The sequence below is a fragment of the Tenebrio molitor genome, chromosome 3 (genome assembly GCF_963966145.1).
Source record: "Tenebrio molitor chromosome 3, icTenMoli1.1, whole genome shotgun sequence".
Lineage (NCBI taxonomy): Eukaryota > Metazoa > Arthropoda > Insecta > Coleoptera > Tenebrionidae > Tenebrio > Tenebrio molitor.
Genome location: NC_091048.1, coordinates 14,553,616 through 14,578,584, shown reverse-complemented (window position 1 = coordinate 14,578,584; position 24,969 = coordinate 14,553,616). Strand labels below are relative to the sequence as shown.

General features: G+C 35.1%; 1 long non-coding RNA gene across 4 annotated transcripts in view; it reads right to left on the bottom strand.

The window, feature by feature from the left end:
- Nucleotides 1-12,802: 12,802 nt before the first annotated feature.
- Nucleotides 12,803-24,969, bottom strand: part of LOC138125360 (uncharacterized) — a 169,467-nt gene continuing 157,300 nt past the window's right edge. Inside the window, exons 1-4 of one of the 4 annotated variants that reach the window (XR_011157421.1) lie at nt 13,523-15,289; nt 13,319-13,459; nt 13,111-13,258; nt 12,803-13,050 (exon numbers count right to left, since the gene is read on the bottom strand). This is a non-coding gene — a long non-coding RNA (uncharacterized lncRNA). Of the gene's footprint in view, nt 13,051-13,110; nt 13,460-13,522; nt 15,292-24,969 lie in introns of those variants that run through there. The other 3 variants (XR_011157420.1, XR_011157419.1, XR_011157422.1) reach the window with 3 other exon arrangements.

The following is a 24,969-nucleotide window of genomic DNA, read 5'->3' as shown; positions in this document are numbered from 1 at the left end:
GTCAATGCTCTAACTTGGTTTTCGGAGTAACATTTGAGCTATATCCTGGTACCTCCTTTCATAGACTACAGTGTATCGCCCACAGTGGCATATAGGTTGGATTTAGTTTGTTAATTTTGTCTCACTGTATAATTAGGAAACGAGGATTAAACATAATTATTAATAACATCTGTGTTTCTGTCCTGTAACTATTTTTTTTTATCGTTTGGTTTTTGCAACATTGTCACTATTTTTTTTTTCTATCGTTTGGTTTTTGCAACATCAAGAAATCCATGGTTAGCAACGGACCTTTCTTTTTTTTAATTTGTTATTCTAAAAAAATCTTGTCTGTCAGAAAACAGAGACGCTAACAACCTGTGCCGTATCTGAAGTGGTTATTTTGGGCAAACTTTACCATTATATTGGGATTTCCAAAGTACCATAGTCTTCAAGGGTCAAGGTATACCGTCTGTTTAGAATTACCGCGCCTTGTACCCTGCAGCTCCATTTGGAGGATCTTACGGATATAGGCATTAGAGGTATGTGTCTCTCGCATAAAATCACCGTGCCCTCACGATACTCTTTTAGGCATTGACCATCACCAGCAGTCTTGGGCACAATAGAGCGAATATTCTGGTTTCCCAGTCGATAACTACCCGTTGGGTATTTTCTTTGCCAAGAGGTATATGCGGATGATGTTAGATATCGCCTCTTTACAGCAGATTTTTTTTATTTTGTAGAATATCCCAACAACCTCAGTCCAACAAATTCCAACTATCTCAACAAGCCCAACAACCTCAGTCCAACAAATCCCGACTATCCCGACTATCTCGAAAATTCCAACAAATTCCAACAATCTCAATAATCTCGATCATCTTGCCGATTTACGAATCTCGCCACGACTTGCAGCAATCGCTATAACCGAGGAGCTAAGTTCACCTGCACTAGGAGGAACGGCAAGCAAATGATCAAACAATTCCCATAATTTCAACTTTGTCACTACCCTTTTTCCAACCGCTCCCTCAGAGCAACCTTACTAGCCTTTCATATTTTACTGACTAATCATTTCGTTATACATACTAATAATTCTGTAAGAGCCTTGATAGCTATCAACCTCCGCGTTTAATCTATAATCATTAATTGTGCATATCAGTAATTTAACGCTTAGTAACAACTAATTCACTAATAAATCCAAGTTCGAGGACCCCCCTCTCCAACTACGTTGTTTATATTTTAACTTTATAGTAATTAACATCATCTGGCCTAGTTTGAGTCCCTACCTGCGGAGGTACCTCATCGAACCCAGCTCTACCGCGGGTGGCGCCCTAACCACCACCAAACGAGCTAGCTAAATTATGCCCTTTTGGCCGGATTGTACCGTGGCAGTCCAACACCTGATATAACACCGTGTTTGTGAAGCACCATTTATACTTTTCAGCAGTCTTGCTCTCGAGACGTTTGTGTGTGTATGTGCCAGGTCTGGAGACAATCAGTCACGAAAATCGTTGTTTAAATTTTCCCCGGTGTAGTTGGGAAATTTAAGGCTGTTAAACCTGTTGGGGTAAAGAAAACAATAACGTAACAGTAGCTTGCCCTTGCTTATACAATCTTCAATTCTTTCTTGGAATTGAACGTCTCTTGACAGGATAACTTTGTGGTCGTTGGGAACATAAATTCGGCAAACGCTCGTCTCCATCATATCCAACGAGGAAACCTTTTACTGTTTTCTTGTCCATCTTCTTTCTTCTTTCAGCTGGTATGCGGACGTAGCAGGAAGATCCAATGATGCGCAGATGTTTGATTCTTGGTTTCTTTCCCATCCACAATTCATAAGGACTAATTCCATATTTTCACGACTTTCCTGTCCTATTTAGGATGTAAATTGCTGAGGTCACTAGTTCTGCCCATATCGCATCTGGAAATTCAACTTCCCTGCTCGAGTATTTTAAGGTCCTTGCCATCTCAACTATAGTGCAATTTTCGCGTTCACTGACGCCATTCTGCTCGGGCGTGTATCAGTGGCGGCTCGTGGGTTTTGTTGTTGAGGAGCCAAGCTTGAGCAAACATGGTAATAATAGTAATATTAATAATACACCATAATTTTTTTTTAATATACAGGGTGTTTGAAAATTGCTAGTACAAAAAAATACTGGTAATTGGTGATGGTGAGTTAAAGTCATCGGCAAAAAAAATTTTTAATAAAAGTCCTTTAGTTTTCGAGATAAAAATTACTAAAAATTCGGTTAACATTGTTAGTACCATTGTTAGTTGCCAAAATCTTGCAAAAAAATATTTATTTTTTATATTGTTGTATAGTCCTTCATTATCACGCTTGGTTACCAAGGTTTAAAAAATACTGCCCCGCCTGAGGCGTAAAATATGCTGGGATAGGGTTACTTTATCCCTTTTGTTTAAAAAAATTAAAAATTGTTTTTTTGGATTTCTTAGGGCTTCTAGAGGCCACAGTTTTTTTTGTACTAGCAATTTTCAAACACCCTGTATACCGGTGCTCCAAAATTCGCTTAGCAGTACGTTGTTAAGTAGTCATTAAAATATCAGGTAAAAATGTTCAATTTTCTTTTTTGTAGAAGAAATGGACCTGTTTGTTACACTATAAATATTTCATTTTTGGAATGGAAATAAGAAAGAAAAATCTAAACCACGTAGCCATAAGTTACTTGAGGTAAAACCGACATAAAAGCACTTCTTGGAAATGCTGGAAATAATGAACCTGATCACAATCATTCAGAATTATTATAACATTGGCTAGTAAAAAACAAATAGTCAAAATCTTTTTTAATATTTAAAATAGACGAAATCAAAGCTGCACCTTTTGAACCCCCATATCTTCAAATCTAAAAGATATAGAATTTTTTAATTATTTTTCTAATAATTTCTTAACATGAGTTGATATTGTCTCACTGAGTTGTTCCACGAATTTTGGAGCACCGGTATATACAGCATGTCCCCGGATTGAGTTTAAAAGAGGAAAAATTAAAACTCGCGAGAAAGTTTAGACATGAGGCTGCACGGCCGAGTGTTTAAATTTTCAAGAGTTTTATTTGCCGGTAATCAACAAAGGCAGTACAACATTTTATCCACATCGTATTTTTGATTTTAAGCAAAAACTTTAGAAGAATGACATTTTTTGCTTCATTTAAAACCCCCATTTGTATTATTAAAATCTCAGTATTGATATACTGTATTCTTAGATTAACATTTTCTGTTAAAATTTGGACTAATTTTTATGTTATAAAGTTTATTACAGTTGGCCATGCTTTTTGACAAACAACTTATTACTGTTCTGTTTTCCCAGTAATTGAAATTTGGTGTCGTTCGATACAACGGACAATATTTTTAAAATCATTAAATCCTAAACGCGACCAAACCGTGGTTTCTGTTTCAGCAGCAAATAGCAAGCAAGGCCAACAAAACAACAATTTTTTGTTCACACTTCCGACGAGTCATTTCCATTTCTGATACCACGTAGTGTTAAATGACCGTTTCTGCTTTCCACTTACACATATGAATAAGGCGGGTTAAATTTGGTTGTGGCTGTTTTTGACTTTTTACAAATAATTTGTTATAAGACCATGAATTAAATGGATGATTTAACAAATAGGTAATCAATAATATCTTCGCAATTTCTTTAATTTCCATATTTTCATTCATTTTATTAAACAATATAAAAATAAATAAAATACGGAGTTTTGATCAGGGACCAGTAAGACCATTTCAAATCCAAAACAAAAACAAACGAACATCGGAGCACCTACAATCTACACTTGTAGAGTAAGGCCGGCTTGAGATATGACATTTGGTGGGGGAAATCTGCGCGGACAAAATATCCCATTGGCGTGGCAAAACCGGTCACAGCAGAGAATAGCGGTCACAGTAACAATCAGTTGAATTTTAATCTGTTGAACACGATCACCGGTGCGTGATCAAGAGTCAAGACTCGTTAGAGCTCGGCTACAGTTCGAGAGACCCGACAGCGTTCGTTCCCCCGATGGTCATATATGTACATGAATCGTGACGTCTGTAAACGCGGCAAGCCTCCGGCCGAAGTCATTTCTCAGGCACAAAACGATTTATTTCGAGAGAGTCGATGCTAGTTTGGCGCATTTTCGACCGCTTACCGGCGAATAGTGCTGCGCTAAATTAAACTCTGCCTCCGGCCAATGATCTTATAGTTACATAGATGGGTAGACGAGTGAGAGGTATTGCGATGAACATTAGAGTGAGATGGGCAGAGCCGCGATCAGCTGGGTACGAGCAAAACATTGGGAACCGTCATTTAAAAACTACAGAGCTGGTCGATGTCTGCGTAATTTTTTGGATGTTTTCTGGTTTTAATTTTAGTTTTATCTTTTCTGATGATTCGATGTGTTAACAAGGTTGTACAGTGAACAATTATTATTTGATACAATTAATGACTTTTTCTACTGTTTAGTGTGTTAGAGGTATTTTCATATTTGATGGCGGAAACAAAAGACTGAGAAATGTCACAAAATTGTAGTGTCAGTGTCAAATTTCTCATAAACGCCGTAAAAAGGAATGTCTAGGTAAATTTAAATTTTCGCTGAATAGATTGAAAAAATAAATTCTAAGGAAACCAATTTTTGTCAGTGCTTCAAAAGGAAAAGTTATTCTCATATAATCAAACGTATTACAAATTATGTCTTTAGTTCGACGATTAATAACTTTCTTATTGCCAATTTGCTGCATTTCTGTCAAAATCACGAACGTCTTTGAGAAATTTGACACTGACAATACAAATTTGTGACATTTCTCAGTCTTTTGTTTCCGCCATCAAATATGAAAATATCTCTAGGATAGCGTTACAGACTATCGTAAAAAACAATTACATAATAGGGAGTTATCGCCCTGACTACGCCAAAATATCGTAACACTAAAATCATACGAGATACGATATTTCGAACAAAATAACGTATGAATTTAAGGTAACCTTATTTTAGCGTAGTCAGGGCGATAACTCCCTATTAGTGATTTAATATTGTGGGTATATCCACAAAAAGTAGGTACCTTTTTACTTTGATTATTTTAATTATTTAGGTATTACATATAACAAAATGGTTCAATTTTGTTGTGCTTATTGCGGCAAAAGTATGGAATAAATTAATTAAAAATTAAACAATTTTTTTTTTCAAAGTAATCTTTGGATAGATCAATTTTAGTTTATAAAAATTACATAAACATTTTTGTTTTATAATACAAAAATTTCCGATAATATTGCGGAATCTGGAAAAGTGCCCCGAATGCTTGCAGCGTTTCCACGTTGAATGGCAAGGGACATCCTCTCGAAAAGGAATTTCTTTGATTTTGAATCGCCTGATTCCGCGATAAGTCGGTTTCCGATGACATTAATGAAATCGATGGCTTCTTTGCACCAAGGGCCTAAGGTTTCAAATGCTAAACCTTTAAACACGTAGTTTGACGAAATGATTGAACTATATTTGCTATGTTTGCGTTTGCAAGCCATTTCAGCGGCAGAACCTGAGACTTCAGATGATTTCAATACGTAACTGTCTGCAAGTGTATCTACAACAGTGACGTCCCAAACCAAAGGTTGACCTTTAATCCACGGTACTAAAGTCATCCCATCTGGGCGTTTTCCGTCATCCCGAGACAGTCCGTTTCGTTCTAAAGTTGAATTCACATGAATAGAAGTTAAAGACCGGTTGATAATGGAATTAATTTCAGTGTGTCTCGAAAATCTACCACTGCTTTTGAAACAGCTTAGACCGTGGGTGCCAATTTCGTCAACTTTCGCATTGCATTTGCAAATATGAGGTGTACAAAGATTACAACCCAATCTTAAACCAATACAAACTTGGAAGGAAGTGTTATCTAAAAGAGTACCAATATTAGGAGAAGGTATTGCATGTAACCAAGATCCTGATTCTCTGCATTGCAAAGCTTTAAAACGAGCCAAGTACAATAATTTAACAGCTCCTCTGATATCAAAATCGGCTACTTTTGCTTCTACTTTCTTAGCTAATGATAAATTTGTACGTTTCTTAGAACCAGTTCGTATTTGAGGTTCTTCAAAATTAGAAAGATTTTCTTTTATATGCTTATTCAACGACTTATCAGATTTCTCTGCTACATTGAAAGCTCTATATGAAAAAAGCAAAAGATTCTCAAAGGATGATAATGATTTGGTCGAAACACAGTTATTAATAATGGAACTTAATTTATCTGCAGCTAAATGTCTACAAGCTTTTGGAATTCGTCTAATAGTTGTTAACTGAAGTTTCAAATTAATTAGCAATTTTGTTATTGAATCGGTTGAAGAATAAGTAGAAGAAGTTGATAGAATATTATCGACATGATACTTATCTACGTGAATTTTCAATCTGTTGTTATCCTTAAATGATTTTCCAGGACACAGAGTACAACATAATGGTTGAGATCCATCAAGTTGACTATCTTCTAATCCGGATTGTTTCTCATAATCCATGGAAGTAGGTGGAGTTTGATGGATTTTTTCATTTTTCCTTGTTTTATCAATTTTTGAGGAAAATGATTCACACAAAAAAGATTGTCCCATTAGTCCATGGATTCTTGTTTTATGAATTTTAAGACCCTTTTCATTTTTAAAGTTCCTGTTGCACTCTTCACATTGAAAAAACTAATTTATCTTCATAAATTGTATTGTGACATTTCTTGACATTTCCGAATTTTTCGTCAAGATTTATATTAACGTTTGAAGGACCTGCGTCGGTTAAATCCTTATCACTAATTTTCCAGTGAGTAGTTCGTAAACGAAATCTTGAGTCTTGAGGATATTTAAATTCAAAAAAACTATCATTTTCGTCAAGAGAAATATTAGATGATGTTGACATAGGCATGGCATACTTTTTTTTTATATTATTTTATTTTATGATATTTTAAATGAAATTTGTGGATAAACTATTTATTTTAGATACCAATCTTTTAAACGCTCATTGAAAGAGCTATCCAACGGTATATCTAAATACAGGGTGTTCCAGTAAAAAAAAAGACTAAATAAAGAGTTTGCGTTTGAAGCGCCTTCGACGTAATCGTAAAAATCTTAATGTTTTTCAACAAGGCAATAAAATTGTCGATATTTACAATGTTCTAAAAAAATCTAATCTAAATAATTATCATCTGTTATATTTTTCACAAATTTTCAAAGTTTGGTTTGGTTTGGTTTGTCCGGACACAAAAGAGCGAATAGTTTACTAACAGTAGAAGTTAGACCCATCAAATGTGGTATCTTCCTCTTTGTTTTGACGAGAGCTTTCAAAAAACGCAAAAAAATACTGGGTGTTCCATTTAAAAAAATATAAGTTTGTGTTGCCACCGATACACCAAACACCCTGTATAATCTAAAATATTTTTAAACCGTGCTCATAACTTGTATGTATAACATGAAATAATAACATTTTTCAAAGAACTTATATTAACTTAGTAAATCTACTTTGCCAAACCGTTGGGACATCCGGTATACAGGATGTCCCAAAAATGTCGCACTAACGGTGCACTACGGTCTAGAAAAGATTACCCTAAACGTCAGAAAAATGTTTAAAAAATTGTATTGGACTTATTTGTTGATTTGGCGGTCTTTGAAAGTGGCACTTAACAGGTCAATTATTTTGAAATACATATATATGTATGTATGAAATGACAGCTACGTCTAATCGTACATATTATCACAAAGTACAAGATCACTCGCTACCAATATCTAGTCCTGCATAATAGAGAATTTAGAAGCTTTGGAAATCGAAGAAATTATTTTAAATCTACTACGGTAACATTGCAAGGTAATGATGTACGAATATATACAGCGTGATCACAAAAAAACGCCCCAGCTTATATCTTTCGTATTTGAAATCCGATTTCAACCAACGGTACATCAAATTAAAGGGTCCAAATGTACTATAAACTGGATATAAATTGTTGGCGTTAGCAACCCTATCTTACAAGGATCACGGGTCAACTTAAATTTTTTAAATATCAACATTTAATTTTTTTGGTACAGTTAGATTCATTATGTTTTTCTAAGTTAAAAAATATAGCACACCCTGTATATTTAAATGTTATTCTAACATAAGAAATAAATAAAATTCAATTACAAATCATTAGGAATAAGTAGAACTTTATTCGTAACAGGCTATGAATTACTTAAGATATTCTTGTAGCCATGGAAACACAAAAAAATAAACATTTATTTTGAAAATAAACTTTATTTGTCGTAATTTTTGTTTAATTTTGTTTCTCCAATTTAGTGAAATAAAATGAACAATAATGAAATTGTGGATATGTTGCAAGCATATTTCGGAAATAATAGAAATTACTACTTGCAGAGAAACGCCACCTGAAAGCCTTCTGAATGCCACGCGAAGTGTTTCGAGCAAAATGGTGCTCAATTTGAACAGATCAGTTGAAAAAAAATTATTGTTATTTTATTGTTGGTATTACTTAATAAATATTGTTTCCATGACTACAAAAATGTGTTCATAAGTAATTCATGGCCTGTTACGAATAAAGTTCTAATACTTATTCCTATTAGAATTAGAAATTAGAATGACATTTAAATATACAGGGTGTACTATATTTTTAAACTCAGAAAAACATAATGAATCTAACTGTACCAAAAAAATTGTATGTTGCCATTAAAAAAAATAAAGTTGACCCTTAACCCTTGCAAGGAAGGGTTGCTAAGGAAAACATTTTATATTCAGTTTATAGTACTTTTTAAATTCTTTAATTTGATGTATTACTCGTTGAAATCGGATGTCAAATAAGAAAGATATAAGCTGGGGCGTTTTTTTTTGTGATCACTATGTATATATATAGGGTGTCCCAAAAATGGCGGACTAACTACTTACTACCGTATCCAGGATGTTTAAATGTACACGAAAAAAATATGGAAAAAAATTTTCAGACAAAAAAATAAATTATTCGTATCCCACCTCCACCCGGCGGCACGGCAATTTTGCCGGAGTACATACACTATTACGGATAATACTATCAAGTAATAGTGCAGTGCTTATCAACATAATTACCGGCGTCTCGCCTCCGCATTTTAACTCTGTTGTGTATTATGTTCTGTGTCAATGTTAAGGAACTTCCTCACGATGTGACATGAGTATAATAATATACCTTTTTGAACTACCAATGTGTTATCTAAATCCAGAATTTTTAAATTTTTTTTGTTCGACACTGTCAGAATTTGAGAATTTTCTCCTATGTGAACGGATTTTGATAAATTTGACAACTTGTCAAAACGAAACGTCAAGCTAATTTTAAAGATTTTCAGCGATTTGGAGCCTTTGGGGGACTCGTCGAACAAAAAAACGTTGTATTCAACTCGTTCTTGTGTAATTTGGGCTTTTTTTGGCACTCGTGGGCCTTTAAAACTCTCGTTTCACTCGAGTTTTAAACTGGCCCACGCATGCCAAAAAAGCCCAAATTACACGCGAACTCGTTAAATAAACTACTATTAAAAAGAGATTGCGGTACTATTCCCGTTGCTGAAATTACAAGTGGTAAAATCGAAATTTTTTCTAAACACCAAAGATTTCTCGTAGCAACGGAGAGCTCTAAATATTTATTAATTTTTGTGTTATATGTCTGTGTTATATTATGTGAATTTGGAACAGCTAAATCTAAAAGATATGCTTGCTTTTGTTGTTTATTTAAAATTATAATGTCTGGTCTGTTATGCTTAACATGAATGTCAGTTAAGATTGTTCTATCAAAATATAACTTGTCATTTCCCAAACAACTTTCTGGTGTATAACTATAATGTGGTTGTGTATTCTTTAATAAATTGAATTTAACAGCTAAATTCATGTGTATAATTTTAGCGAATATATCGTGACGTTTTTTATATTCGCTTTGAGCCAAAACGGTGCAAGAAGAAATGATGTGTTCAATTGTTTCCCCTTCAGTTCCGCAAATCCTACATTTATCAATTATCGATTGTAAACCGCATATGTGTTTTTTATAATTTCTTGTATTTATAACACGATCTTGTATTGCAAATATAAAACCCTCCGTCTCAGGGTAAATATTTGATTTCTTAAGCCATGCATGAGAGGCCTGAATATTAACTTCTGGTTGTTCCAGTTCTTTAAAGTATCTCCCATGTAAAGACTTCTGTTTTATATTTGCTATAGTGTCAGGTATATTTGGCTTAACAATATCTGAAATTATATTATCACTTAAATTTAAAGGTGTGTAGCCTTTATCGGCTGAAACCAAAGCATTAAAAAAGGTGTTATCACGAGCTCTATTGAGGAAATAATTTTTTAGTGAAGCAATTTGATTTTTTAGCAGTATTTCTAGATTTGAAAAACCCCTACCACCGTTTTCGCGTGGTAAATTAAATCTTTCAATAGCAGATTTAGGATGGTGTTTACTAAATTTGGTAAAAAGAACTCTAGTTTTAATGTTTATGTTCTGTAAATTAGTTTTGGACCATTTTATAACACCGAAAGAATAGGTCAGTAATGGAACAGCATATGTATTAACTGCTTTAATTAAATTATTACCGTTTAATTTTGATTTTAAAATAGATTTAATTCTTAAATAAAATTGCTTTTCTAAATTTTCTTTTATAATTGAGTGTTGAATATGATTTGATTGATTAATACCTAAATATTTATAAAATTCTCCTTTATTTAAATTTTTAATGATTTCTCCCTCTTGAGTTATATATTCTAAATGTTCGTAATGACCGCGACATATTGATTGCATTTTACACTTATCAATACCAAAACTCATCCCAATATCATTTGAGAAATTTTCAGTTATTGTTAGTAAAGATAAAATGTGATTCTTTTTTGATGCATAAAGTTTTATGTCATCCATATAAAGAAGGTGATTTAATTTGGATAGTGTGGTATTATTAAGTCTAATATTGAAACCATATCCAGTACTATTTAATAGATTTGTCAAAGGATTAATGGCTAGACAAAACCATAAAGAACTTAAAGAATCTCCTTGATAAATTCCCCGTTTAATTTGAATAGGCTCGGATTTTTAAATGTATTATTGTTTATTGATAAATTTAAAGTAGTTCTCCAAAATGTCATAACATGAGATAAAAAGTTAATCAAATCCAAATTAATTTTATACATTTTAAGAATTTTAATTAACCATGAATGTGGTACTGAATCATAGGCTTTTTTGTAGTCTATGAATGCGGTATAAATATTTCTATTATTATTTTTTCTAGCTTGTTCCATTATTACCGTATCTATTATGAGTTGTTCTTTACAACCAAAACACTCTTTAACACAACCTTTTTGTTCTTCATTAAGTATATTTAATTTTTGACAATGGTCGTAAATTATTACTTTAATGCAAGATGTCATAATTTTATATTTTTATTATTAACGGTAATACAATGTAAACAAAGATGTACTCGTTCATCATTACCTTGCAATGTTACCGTAGTGGATTTAAAATATTTTTTTCGATTTCCAAAGCTTCTAAATTCACTATTGTGCAGGATTAGTTATTGGTAGTGAGTAATCCTGTACTTTGTGATAATATGTACGATTAGAGGTAGCTGTCATGACAATTTAATACATATATTTCAAAACAATTTTCCTGTTAAGTGCCACTTTCAAGGACCGCCCAATCAGTAAATAAGTCCAATAGAATTTTTTAAACATTTTTCTGACGTTTACGGTAGTCTCTTCTACACCGTAGTGCACCGTTAGTCCGCTATTTTTGGGACACCTGTATATATCTATATCTTTTTTGTCGGAAACATTTTTTCCATTTTTTTTTTCATGTACATTTAAACATCCTCGATAAGGTAGTAAGTAGTTTGTACGCCAATTTTGGGACACTCTGTAGTAGACAGATTTCCACTACCACCAGTAGCGCCACCTATCGGCGATACTAGTCTCACTCATGTTATGAAACTTGCGGCACAATCACTAAGCCACCAACGCCTACTACGATAGTACAATCATTTATAATGACCCTGTACTATTAAAATGTACGGGGCTTAAACTCCAAAACCGTTACTTTCTTTAACTCTGCTGCTTTTTGTGACTTTAATCTGATAGCCATTACGGAAACTTGGCTACATGATGGCCTGAGTAACAATGAATTGTTTGACCAGAGTTATACTGTTTTCAGAAGGGATCGAAATTTTTGCTGTTCCAATAAATCTCGTGGGGGTGCTGTACTTACTCCTAGCGGTGAAAACGACATTGTTCAGTAAACCTGGTCGAAGTAGTAGCGGTTAAAGTCACCTCTATGTTATGTAATTTTAATGCGGGTTGGCAAATTCAAATTCCAGAGCCCTCTGCGATCCCTCATTCTTTTATAGACAGTCTGTATATAACGAAAACGAACATAACTAAGTTGTATTGAAACACACTACCATAGGACACTATGTTAAAAACATTTAGTTTACTGATATTTACGTTTCATTCGGAACCGATAATTAAATAATAAGTTAAAATATATTTCAAATTATTTGTCAAATATGTATAGTTGTTAGTTGGTTACAAAGAAATGGGAACTGTCAGAATAAAATTGACATATTTTTACAATTATCTCATAGTGCGAACCCTTCTTACCAGAGTTAGGTTAGAATGAGGGTCAAAATTCAATGAGATTTTTAAAAATTTAAAAACCAAATTTATATTAGGAAAATTTGCATTTCACGTTTTTTTTTGCAATCAACTGTATATTTTTTATTTATAAATACCCTGCATATTCAGTCCATGTGTTACGTTAATTTTTAAAAGTCAGTTTAAATCATTACCTACATTAGTGCATTATTCTTTATATATATAAATTATCTTAATTTTTGCGCGATTGTACTCTATTTGGTTGTTTACCACGTCTGTTTCCAAGATGGTAAGCTCTGTTTACTCGTTGCTAACGATAAACTCGATGGTAAGTAATTTTTGGTGTTCTAGAACGGTAAGTAAAGTTTATTCAAAATTAATCGATTATTATAATAATTTTTATGTAGACAGAAGTTGAAGACAAGATGTGGGGGCACTTTCTGGAAACTCATAAAGCTCTTGTAGTCGGCTTTCCTTGGCGCTGCAATGAAATAGCATTAGCAAACTTGCCGCGACATTGGCATTATCAAAATTTTCATACCCCGCATTTTCCTTGTCTTCTTGATTAGGTACACATTGAGGTTGTTGGTTTCGAAAATAATTCTTCATTTATGTAGACAGAAGTTGAAGACAAGATGTTAGCACTTTCTGGAAACTCACACGGCTCTTGTAGTCGGCTTTCCTTGCTGCTGCAATGAAATAGCATTAGCAAACTTGCCGCGACATTGGCATTGTCAAAATTTTCATACCCCGCATTTTCCTTGTCTTCTTGATTACAAATTAAGATCGTTGGTTTCGAAAATTCTTCATTTATGTAGACGGAAGTTGAAGACAAGATGTTAGCACTTTCTGGAAACTCACACGGCTCTTGTAGTCGGCCTACCTTGCCGCTGCAATGAAACAATTTTAGTAACAGACTTGCTGCGACATTAGAATTGTCAAAATGTTCATACCCCGGATTTTCCTTGTCTTCTTGATTTCATATTGAGTTCGCTGGTTTCGAAAATTCTTGATTTATGTAGACAGAAGTTGAAGATAAGATGTTAGCACTTTCTGGAAACTCACACGGCTCTTGTGGTCCGCATTCCTTGCCGCTGCAAAGAAATAATATTCCTTGTCTTCTTAATTACACGTTGAGGTCGTTAGTTTCAAAAATTCTTTATTTGTGACGCACCCCACATTCAAAGTTTCTTCTACAATATCCACTTCGTTTTCAGAATCACTAATATCACTCATTTTACTGCTTGTTTTTCAACACAACTGGCGATATTTGCGCACAAAAACTGCAATGGCGGTAGTTGTTTGCAGATTGCCTTAGAAACGCGATACAAAAATCGACATTGTGATAACACGATGTGAAGGGCGTCGTATCGCATTGCATTCTAGTTAGGAATGTTTTGTAATAAATATTCAACCGCGCAAAAAATCTCATAAGCATGACGAACGTTAATGACAATGTACGGATCTCAGACAATATTGGAGTCGTCGCAAGCTCCTCCTCCAAACAATTGTCTTCGATCCGTACATTGTCATTACCGTTCTTTATACTTAATATACTATTTTGTCGGTAAAAAGGCTGTCGGTAAAACGACCCACACCCGAATCAGCTACCTCAGAGACAAATAGCTTCTGCAACTGCACTGGCGAAGAAGATTACAAATGGTAATAAAAATGGGGGGCATATTGAACCATGGGCAGTGTGAATAAAAATTAAGTTTTTGCTTTGAGCATTTAGTTTTAGCAGTAGCTTTTGCTAGGTAGTTTTAGTTTTTGCTGAAAGTTTTTGCTTAAAATGATGTGAATAATCTTTTGCTTTCACTTAACAGCAAAAGCTGGAAAATTATAGCATTTGCTAACTAAACTAAAAAAAAACTTAAAACCCGATTTCACGTCTTCTTTGCTGTGATTTCCCCTTGATTTTCTTCAACGTCTTCCTCAAGATCATCGTTTTCCTTAAATAAATCTTCAACTTCATCATCATTTGTTGGTAAATTATCCTTTATATACTCGTATTAGCAACGTAATGCAGTACAAAACAACTTATACGGTGTGATCAAGAATGACCGAGTCTGTTGGTAACAATGAAATTTGGCAAATTTGAAATTTACCATCAAAGCTTCATTTTTGTAATAGCATAAACATAACCGGCATAACCAAAAATGTTTTTTCCCTACCGGTTATAAATGTAGGCTGTGGATACCTCATTTGAGGTGAGAAAATTCAACTTTCTCGCTAAGGTAAGAAAGTTAATCATGAAATGTTTATGGTAAAACTGTACCAAAATACAAATGTCAAAAGTGTCAAAAGTGAAATAAGTTATTGATAAATGAAAGCCAATTCAATAGAGCAAGTTGGTAGATCAATCATATAATCTGGAAAATAAACAGATAAGCTAGGTAGGTAGATTACTTTGCCCTGTTTATATCAAATTTTCGAACAAACGTCAAATCTTCAAATGCGATGACAAGTTAATTAAACAAATAACCCAGCCTACTATTCCATTCTCAAAATTTTCGTTTTAATCAGGAGTATAACCTTCTTTTTTTGACTTTTTTCAACGAAGTTGTGCCGGTAGGGAAAAAATAGTATTCAAACCTTATTAAGAAAGTGCCCTTGCAGACCTTGGGCATTTACAAACCTCGCCTACGGCTCGGTTTATAATCTTTGCCTGCGGTCTGCAAGAAAGCACTTTCTTACCTTGGTTTGAAAGATACTATTTCTACCTTGGTGTATAACATACTATTATGAGTCCCTACTCGTATAGGATGCTGCAAGGCGGAAAATCGACGCTTGAGTTATCCAAAACACCGCTCAATAATGACGCGTTCTGCTTTATGTAGGTTATTGTAGGCCACTTCTGCAGGAGTTGCAGGTTCTTTATGTGGTGTCAGCAACCAGGGAGTAATTCCGTAACCTACATTTCCCAAAATTAATTCATGATGGTGCTGGTGCCGACGATTGTTCATCGCGAGGTATACCGGGTGGGGCATCGTATACGCGCACGCGAGAAATCGCGACTTCTAATTAAATAAAATTGGCGAAATTTTATATACCTGACTAATTATTGATAAGGTATAAGTATGTGAGAATTTTTAAAATTTTTTTTGTTAACAAAATAAGGCCGTAACAGTTTTATTAGTTTTCTGAAATTAACTGTTAATTTATCTATAAAGTTTTTACACTAAATGAATCTGTATCTGTTAGCCCATCAAACCCTGGTGGCACAATTACAAATTTTGACTTGGTTAGCTAAATAATTCGCTTTTTTATTTAAACGTAGACCAGATGGGTGATTTACGGCACAATGGTATAATTTCCCAACAAAGGTATAACCGACCGTTTTAAACTTTTTTGCCATAAAATTGACAGTTTCCATTGTCACCTAAATTTACGACAGCACAAGTAGCAGATCATAAATAAAAATGATTTTGAAAGTTGAAATGTAAAACTGCGTTTAATTCAAAATCTAATTGGTGTTTTTTTTTCGCTGATTTCGTAAATAATAATAGGAAGTGAATCTGGATAGGTCAGTATAAAAATCAGAATTTGACTTTTTTGTTGAAATTTACATTTTAATTTTTTTTTGGCTTTGTTTGTAAGTGAAAAATTATCAAAAAATTATGAAATGTACCTTACCAATAGCCAGGTAACTCTGAAAAATTTCGACAATTTTATTTAATTAGAAGTCGCGATTTCTCGCGTGCGCGTATACGATGCCCCACCCGGTATAGATGATCTTCTCAATATGCGGCTGTCATGCACCGATCCAGCCATTGTGCATCAACGCTGGTAAATTATTCTTCTTTAGCTTGCACATGTATGGTGCAGTAACCCTTCCGATTTACATATTCGTCACCATGGTGTAATGGCTTTAATATCGGAACATGTGTACAGCTGTACAGTCGATTGCTACAATAGCACATGGGAATCTATAACTCAGCAAGTGCTTCGTGAATGGTATTCTCATTATTGGGAAATTGAATCCAATTATGTGCTATGGCGACTATTCAAGGCAAAACATTGGTTATGATTTTATTTATTGTTAAACGATGTGCACCCTCCTCTTTTACAAATCCTCTTTGGGATTCTGGATTACTGAGAAATCTTAAAAATATTTGCATCCGCGTCTTTGAACTTAATGAACCTCCTCTCGTCTCTTCATTATGCCCCAGAAAATGGTCCCCTAAGCATTGTACATTTTCTTTTACTTAATTATGTTCAGCTCTTACTTGTTTTATTCACACCGTTTTCAGTAAATGTTGGAAAAATTAGTTTAAGCTTAAGGTATCGCGCGTTCGAATGAAATTCTGGACTGAGTAGGTGTTGGAAAAATTAAACTGTTTAGAACAGTGTAAAGTGTAAAGTTTGAATTTCCCGCCGTATGACACGAATGACAATTGTTTGTTTAATCGGGACATAATTGAACATGTTTGTTTTCAGCAAAGGGTGGCCTTAGATATTTGCTTCGAGAATAGGAATCGTTAAGTTATTCTATTTTTAATGTAAAACATTGCAAAGAAAAAAAAATTTTTTTTGGCCCTAAATTTTAGGTTAGCTGTCAACATGCTCCAATTAATCTACACTTTAAAAAAGCACAACAATTGACGGTTTCCAAAGCCTCCCCGTCCGGGATTTCATTTGAACGCGCGATATAAGATTTTGCTTTTTAGTTTTAGCAAACGCTGAATTTTTATTCAACCAAAACATAGCTTTTCCTTAAAAATTGTAAGTAAAAGCACTTGCTTAATTTTTATTCACACTGCCCCATATCTGTAAACTTATAATTGAGATAATTTTTTAAAAACAATAAATATCTTCGAAACCAGAATTTTTGCATGCCATGTTATGACGCAAAACTTTTGAGTTGACTATCTCTGGACAGCAAGAGGGCTTCATCTTTTCTATAAAAATTGGGCTATCATTGGTATATTAATTGGCCCACTGTGTATAAATTCGGCTTACATGTCGCTGTGGAAATGACATAAATAAGCAACTCATTTAGTAAATAATAATCGTAAAAATGTAGGAAGAGAATTAGAGTGACAGTGATTTTTCAGTTTCGTGTAGGTACTCCTCCAGAGTTAAAAAGTACGTATTATAAATTCTGGGGTTTCTAATTTCATACCCGAAAAATCTACACGCTAGTATTACTTGAGAATCTCTGATTTGTATCAAATATTAAAATGACGTATCCTTTAAAGGCCCTCGCGTACGGTTGCACAAAAAGATACCTTTTGGTAGCGAATACTCCAGCGAAAATCTGAGTTCTGCCACCAGTGAGAGAGTGTCCCATAACGAAAATCGTAGGTGATTAATCCAATCCACATCTAGTTGCCCGCTGGCACTGTGTCGATTTATTATTCAGAGTTGTCAGTTTTTACTGAATTGGACATTTTGTTATTTTTAATTCAAAATAAATTACTTCTTTATTTTTTTTTTAATTTGTTGTAGGTCAAGTCGTAGAAAAAGTATGGTATTTCACTCATCCAAAATCATTTTTTAAGCTCGCAGACATGAACAAACTCGTCTCCGCCTCGTATGATCAATTGAAGCATTGGGTGGAAAAACAGCGTTAAGCTATTAACGCTGTTTTTTGTATTATTGGTAGAAACGATTGCTAAGGTATCTAGGATACCGTAGTGAAAATCTCAATTTTATCTAACGCAAGGTTAAAAAGTTGTAACTGAAAAAATAACAATGGGCCGTATCAGCGGTGAACATGCTCATGAATGCATCTCTTTCCCACTGGTTATATTTGCATAAAGTTATATCGTTTTATACCTTAATCGCAACTTTAATGAAAGACAACTTCAAAAACGTTCTCGTAATACGGCCGCCCAACCTGTATAACGCTGTTTTTCCTTGAAAACACTGAAAATTGTCGTTTAACAGTGATGGTATACGTGGTCGTCAAATTGTTCTGAATATATTTTTCTAGAGTATTTTCCCAATAATTCGTAGAACAATAGCCTAAAAATAATTTTTTTGTTGACATCGATGGTTCGGTTATGTAAAATCACCTACTTTATCGCATTTTCTTGAATGATTTTAAATTTGGTGGAAAAACAGCGTTCTCATTATTTTTTTAAATGGGCTGTAGAAAAATCTGTTTTATAGTATTACTTTTTTTCTTGAAGGAAAACAATAGAGACTCGGTGAAATAATAATCCTCACAAGCCACAGCACCAAAACTCATATAATTTTGTCATTTGCAGCATTCAAATTATTTCAAATTGATTTATCTCGGAATGATGTTTTCTGGATAACGCTGTTTTTCCACCCAATGCTTCAATTGTTCTCTTGCTGAATTATAGCACAAAACAATAGTTTCACCTCTGAAGAATTTAAAATTCCTGATTTTTATTATCCATAACACTTCCGTGATTTTATTATTTTTTTCGTATTTTTCTACTACTACGTTTAAAACGCCATTTATCGCATATGTTTCCATAACGCTAAGTGATCTTTTAAATGCATCTTGACAAGCTGTGACTTTGTGCGCTTTAGTCACGAGGTAAAGTTAGCAACGGGTTTTTTAGTCACGCTCTGGTTTTTTTAATAACAAAAATGTTGGAAATATGCAAACTCCCATCAAGTTATATGTTTCAAGTTACCTGAGTAACTACAGTTTGTTATGACATTAATAGAAAAGTTGTATCTGTGAGTTGTATTAAACATAAAAGCTATACTCGAAATGTTTTGGATATGGATTGTCAAACTCAAGGTCGCTTAAAACTTATGATTGAACTGAGATCTGTCATAAATTGCAATAACGGCCGGTTTCATAATCCGACCCTAAAGTCTCCTTTAATAAAATGCGCCTTTAAGGTAAATGCGACTTTAAATCTAAAATAAAGGAGACTGCACTTCATAAACACGGACTATCGAAACATTAGTTAAAATTTGCATTAGTTCGAAAACGAATCATTCACCGTGTGTACGTAGTCATTTTCCTAGGGAATTCTAGGGAATTTTACAGTAAACGTTTGAAAGTTTTGGTAACTCGCAACTGTTTCCCTCGGACTTTGAATTGTATTTCGAGTAGGTATTTTAATTTTTGTTTACGTTCTGCATTTTACATTTTGCTAGTGGAGCACCGCCAAATTAAAACATCCGATTAATAAAAGATTGCGACCAAAAATGCCAAATCCAACCTTTCAAGTGAAGGAGGAATTTTATAAATCTAAAACAAAACTTGTATAAAATAAGATCCTACACTTAAAGAGAAGAGAGGAAAGAGAAGAACATGAAAGGAAAAAACTGTTACCTATTAGACTTAGATTGAATTAGCAAGAAAACAATTGAGCAATAAAAACTAATGAATTCATGGAATATCTTTATTTTCTGAATACCTATAAGTTTCCGAAATGTTGATTTTATTATTCGGTAAGTACCTACTAATTCACAAAAAAAGCAGCAATTTGTGGCAATGCACTAGCCTACCGAAATGTCACTTGTCATGTAATTGAGGTTATGTTCCCCATTTAAATCCACCTTTAACGAGATAAAAGGCCGACAACTAGCTTTTAAAGTTAAAGGGGGTTTTAAGGATCTAAAGACGCCTTTAATGAATATGAAACACAATTTTTAGTTAAAGGTGGTTTTAAATTTAAAACCGCTTTTAAAATACATTATGAAACCGGCCGTAACCTTATTGATGCGCCTAGTTACTTTTGCTGGTAGTGCCAACTTAACGACAAGTCCCCAATCCACATCCATAACGTTTCGACTGTAGAAATAAAGATCTGTTTTGAATCCACAAATACGTTTTCAAACACTGCATAGACTCTACAGGTTATGGACCCACTGCGCTGAAAAATAAGAAATTGTACGAATTCCGCAACGAAAAAGTAACTTGAAGCTATTTGTGAGTATGCACTACAAAAACGAAAAATGAGCTACACAAGCGTGAAAATCGAACCTTTTGGAAAACACAATTTCGATACTTGGAAAATCCAAATCTAAGCATTGCTCATTAAGAATGATTCTTGGAAATACGTGAACGGAACAATTCCGAAACCAAAAGAACCACCAGATGACGTAACCACGTGGGAATCAAACGATGCGAAAGCCAGGTCAGATTTAATTTTAACAATCTGTCCATCAGAACTTAAACAGATCAAGAATTGTCCTACGTCAAAAGACATAATATGGAACAAATTACACAGCGTCTACCAGTCCCAGGGACCCGCCCGGAAAGCGATGCTCCTGAAAACATTGATTTGGCTGAAAATGAAAAACGGTGAGGATATGAGGGATCACATCCGGAACTTCTTCGACGTCGTGGACAAACTCGAAGAGATGGAACTTTGTATAATTAATGACCTTCTTGCCATCCTTCTGCTCTACAGCATTCCCGACGAGTATGAACCTTTTCGAATTGCCATAGAAACCCAAAAGAAATTACCACAATTAGAAGCACTGAAGATAAAACTCCTGGAAGAGTATGAAGCTCGAAAACGAAATTCAAAAGAAAACGTTTCAGATGCCATGTTCATTAATAAAAATCCCGGTAGGTCAAATCAGTCCAAGAAATCGGAAAATTCGAAAATTGAACGTTTGAAATTCGCTTGTCACACATGTGGAAAAATTGACCACATGGCCAAGGATTGCAGATCGAAACTCTTCAAACCAAAAAATCCAAAAACGAAACCCATAGAATCAACCCGAAAGGCAGAAGTCGTAATGAAACTTCACGTCGAACACGATAAACGGTGGTGTTTAGACTCAGGTGCGTCTTAACATATGTGTTCTGAAAAGGCAAAATTCCAAGAAAAACCCGAAAGCGCAGACCCTGAATTTGGCCAACAGCTGCTCAACGAAAATTGTAGGAAGCGGTACTGTAAAACCGAGTATGGAAGAAAATCTCACTGTGAGACTAGACGAAACTCTGTACGCTCCTGATCTACGATCGAATCTCTTGTCAGTCACGAAGATGACCGAACATGGTTTTGAAGTTATCTTCAGAAGAAACGAAGCCATCGTAACGAATCCCGATACTGGAGAAAATGTCATAGTAGCACGTCGAGATAAACATAATATGTATATACTACATCGACGAGTTGTCCGAAGAAAGCAGAGTGTCGCAGACGAGGTCGCAGATATCTATGTCATTACAAGAATGGCATGAACGTTTTGGCCACCTCAACGAAAAGGATTTGAAGAACATTATACGCAAGCAGAAAGTTGATGGAATTGACATTAAGGCCGACGAAGCGTTACCCGTTTGTGAAACGAGTGTGAAGGGCAAGCAGACACGGAAGCCATTCACAAGGTCGGTATCTCAAACTACAGAACCTTTAGAACTCGTGCATACAGACGTTTGTGGACCCATGCGCGTGAACTCTCTCGCTGGTTTAAGATATTTCGTCACTTTCATAGATGACAAATCAAGATGGTGCGAAGTATATTTCATGAAAAAGAAAAGTGAAGTTATCGAGAAGTTCAAGGAGTACAAAAGCTTGGTTGAGAAAAAAACGGAGCAAAAAATTAAAACAGTCCGATCAGACAACGGAACCGAGTACACCAGCAATTACTTGAAAGATTTCCTGAAACAAGCAGGCATCAGATACGAATTCACCGTAGAATACACGCCACAACAAAATGGAGTAGCCGAAAGTAAAAACAGAAGCTTGGTGGAAACGGCGAGGTGCCTGATGATCCAATCGGGACTCTCCGCAAGTTTTTGGGCTGAAGCGATTTTAACCGCAAATCACATCAGGAACAGGTGTCCTTCTCGAAGCCTGGGCGGTGAAATTCCATTTAAAATGTGGACGAGAAGAACCCCAATTGTCAGCTACTTCCGAAAGTTTGGGACAACAGCCTTTGCACTTAATAGAACGCCTGGAAAGGGCAAATTTGATTCAAGATCGAAGAAATGCATTTTTATTGGATACTCGGTACAATCGAAGGCGTATAGGCTTTGGGATCCAGAAGCAAGAAAAGTTATTCGAAGCAGAGACGTTACGTTCACAGGACGTAATCAAGCAGAAAATGGTTTTACTAATTTCACCGACGAAGACATTTTCAAGAAAAACCCAGAAAACGTCATTGAATTCAACGTACCCGAAACACAAAAGGAAGATAAACAAACAGAAACCTGTGATATAGAAGAAGATGGAGAAACTCTCGTGGAAGAAGAAAACGGAGAAGAAATTCCCGTGATAATGAAGAGACGTCTACGACGAACAAAGAAAGTTCTTACCGGCAAGCGGGGGAGACCGCGAAAACTGTTCAACATGATAGAGGTCAACGAATACGAGGCAGAACCAGAAGAAGAAGAAAACCACGACAACGAAGAATTGCATGATGTAGCTGGTCTGATCGAGTTTGGCGACCCGCAGACAGTTTCAGAAGCTGCTCTATCTAGTCCAGTAGCTGCCGACTGGAAAAAGGCAATGAACGCAGAATACGAAGCTCTGAAATAGTAATTAACGTTATAACGTTATAACTCATAGTTTACAGTACGAGTTAGAGGTTTAAGGACGAGGCGACGAAGGAGCCGAGTCTTGAAACTCGAAACGAGTACTGTAAAAAGAGTTCACGGACGAATGTCGTTATGTATTTTATTTCATCCTGCCTCAAATTTCGTTTGAAAGAAACATTGAAATTAATTTCAAAATAATTCAGCAAAAGCTCCAAATCTAGTCACATTTTTGGAACATGATTAGCAACGGCTGTTTGGCAATTGTTTATTTTGTTGAAATAATTTTGTGCGTCAAAATGACTTCTAAAGCAAATCCTCCAGAAATTGTAAGAAAATCTGCAGAAGCCTGTGCTGAATTAATACCTAGCAAGTCTGGTGAAAGGTATCAAAAATAATTCAGCCATTTTTGTAAATGGAAATTAGAAAACAATACGAAGAAAATTACGGAAGAGGTTATGCTGGCTGGCCTATTTTTTAGATTTGGTTTAAATGGTTGTATTATTTTATTTGTGAACTAACGTTTTTAGTCTGAGAAAGTAAGTGCATCTTCTTTGTGGCCGAAATAGTTAAATTGTTAATTTGCATTTAGATGTAGTTTTGAATAAAACATTTCTTAAACCTGAATAATTGTTATTGCGATCAAATGCCAGGCGATGTTTTAAGGAAGGGATTGTCATCGCCAAAGCAGAATAAGTGCATCCACGCCCTTGGCATGACTACGACCACATGAAGAAAGACACAAGATGCAGTTTGAGGGGGAGTGTTGGAAATATGCAAACTCCCATCAAGTTATATGTTTCAAGTTACCTGAGTAACTACAGTTTGTTATGACATTAATAGAAAAGTTGTATTAAAAATAAAAGCTAGAAATAATAGTAGTTTATTTGACGAGTTTGTGTGTAAATTGGGCCTTTTTTTGGCACGCCAAAAAAGGCCCAATTTACACACGAACGAGTTGAATACAACGTTTTTTTGTTCGACGATCCCCTTAAAGGCTCCAAATCGCTTAAAACCTTTAAAATTAGCTTGACGTTTCGTTTTGACAAGTTCAAATTCTGACAGTGTCGAACAAAAAAGATCTGTTTTGAATCCACAAATACGTTTTCAAACACTGCATAGACTACATGTGCCACTCAAAATGAAGTTAGTTGTCACTTGTCAACTGACGTTTATCAGGCTCGAATTTTATGTTTAAATTAACGTTGACTATATCATTCATTACTTTATAAACCAATAAGAATCTTTGATTTTCTTTAGTTACCATGTATTACAGCGGTTATTGTAGTAACCAGGGCGATTTCGAATATACGAACCTTTGTATATTCGAATATACGAGTACCAACCTTTGTATTTTCGCTCGCCGCCTTAACTTACAAATTTTTTTGCGCTAGCCGCCACATTAACGTCACATTAAATCGCTCTTCTACTGACTGAATGCGCCCCCCAGTCGGTTTCGGGAATTTATTTATTTATTTATTTATTTATTTATTTATGTAAGACTGGGTTTTTGCCCAAGGGCGTTATCCCCCAATATTTGATAATTAATCGATCAGACTCATCGATACACATTAAATTAGACAATCTCAGCTACAGTCATACGATAATCTACAATCGGACTCACCTCCACCTCATTCAGTCATTCAAACGGTAAAGCACAGGTCCGGACTCGGGTTTGCTCAATGGGACGGTACAAACATGTAAATGATAAACACCTGACACATCTGTCGCGAATCAAGGTCATACAGTGACTCACCCGGGGGATTCCTCCCCCTAGCTTCTATCATGACGAGGGGCTCCAACCACGGGCGTCGTCTTCAGAGCGCTACATTCCTGGGTTGCGATGGATGTTCTGGTAGCACCTGTAACGGCCCCGTGTGCAGTTTGGGGTGCACAGCCCGCCCGCAGTCTCCACAGAGGAAGACCGCCACGGCCAGGGTATGAGCCTACAACCCACTTCCATACGTCACTATGCCC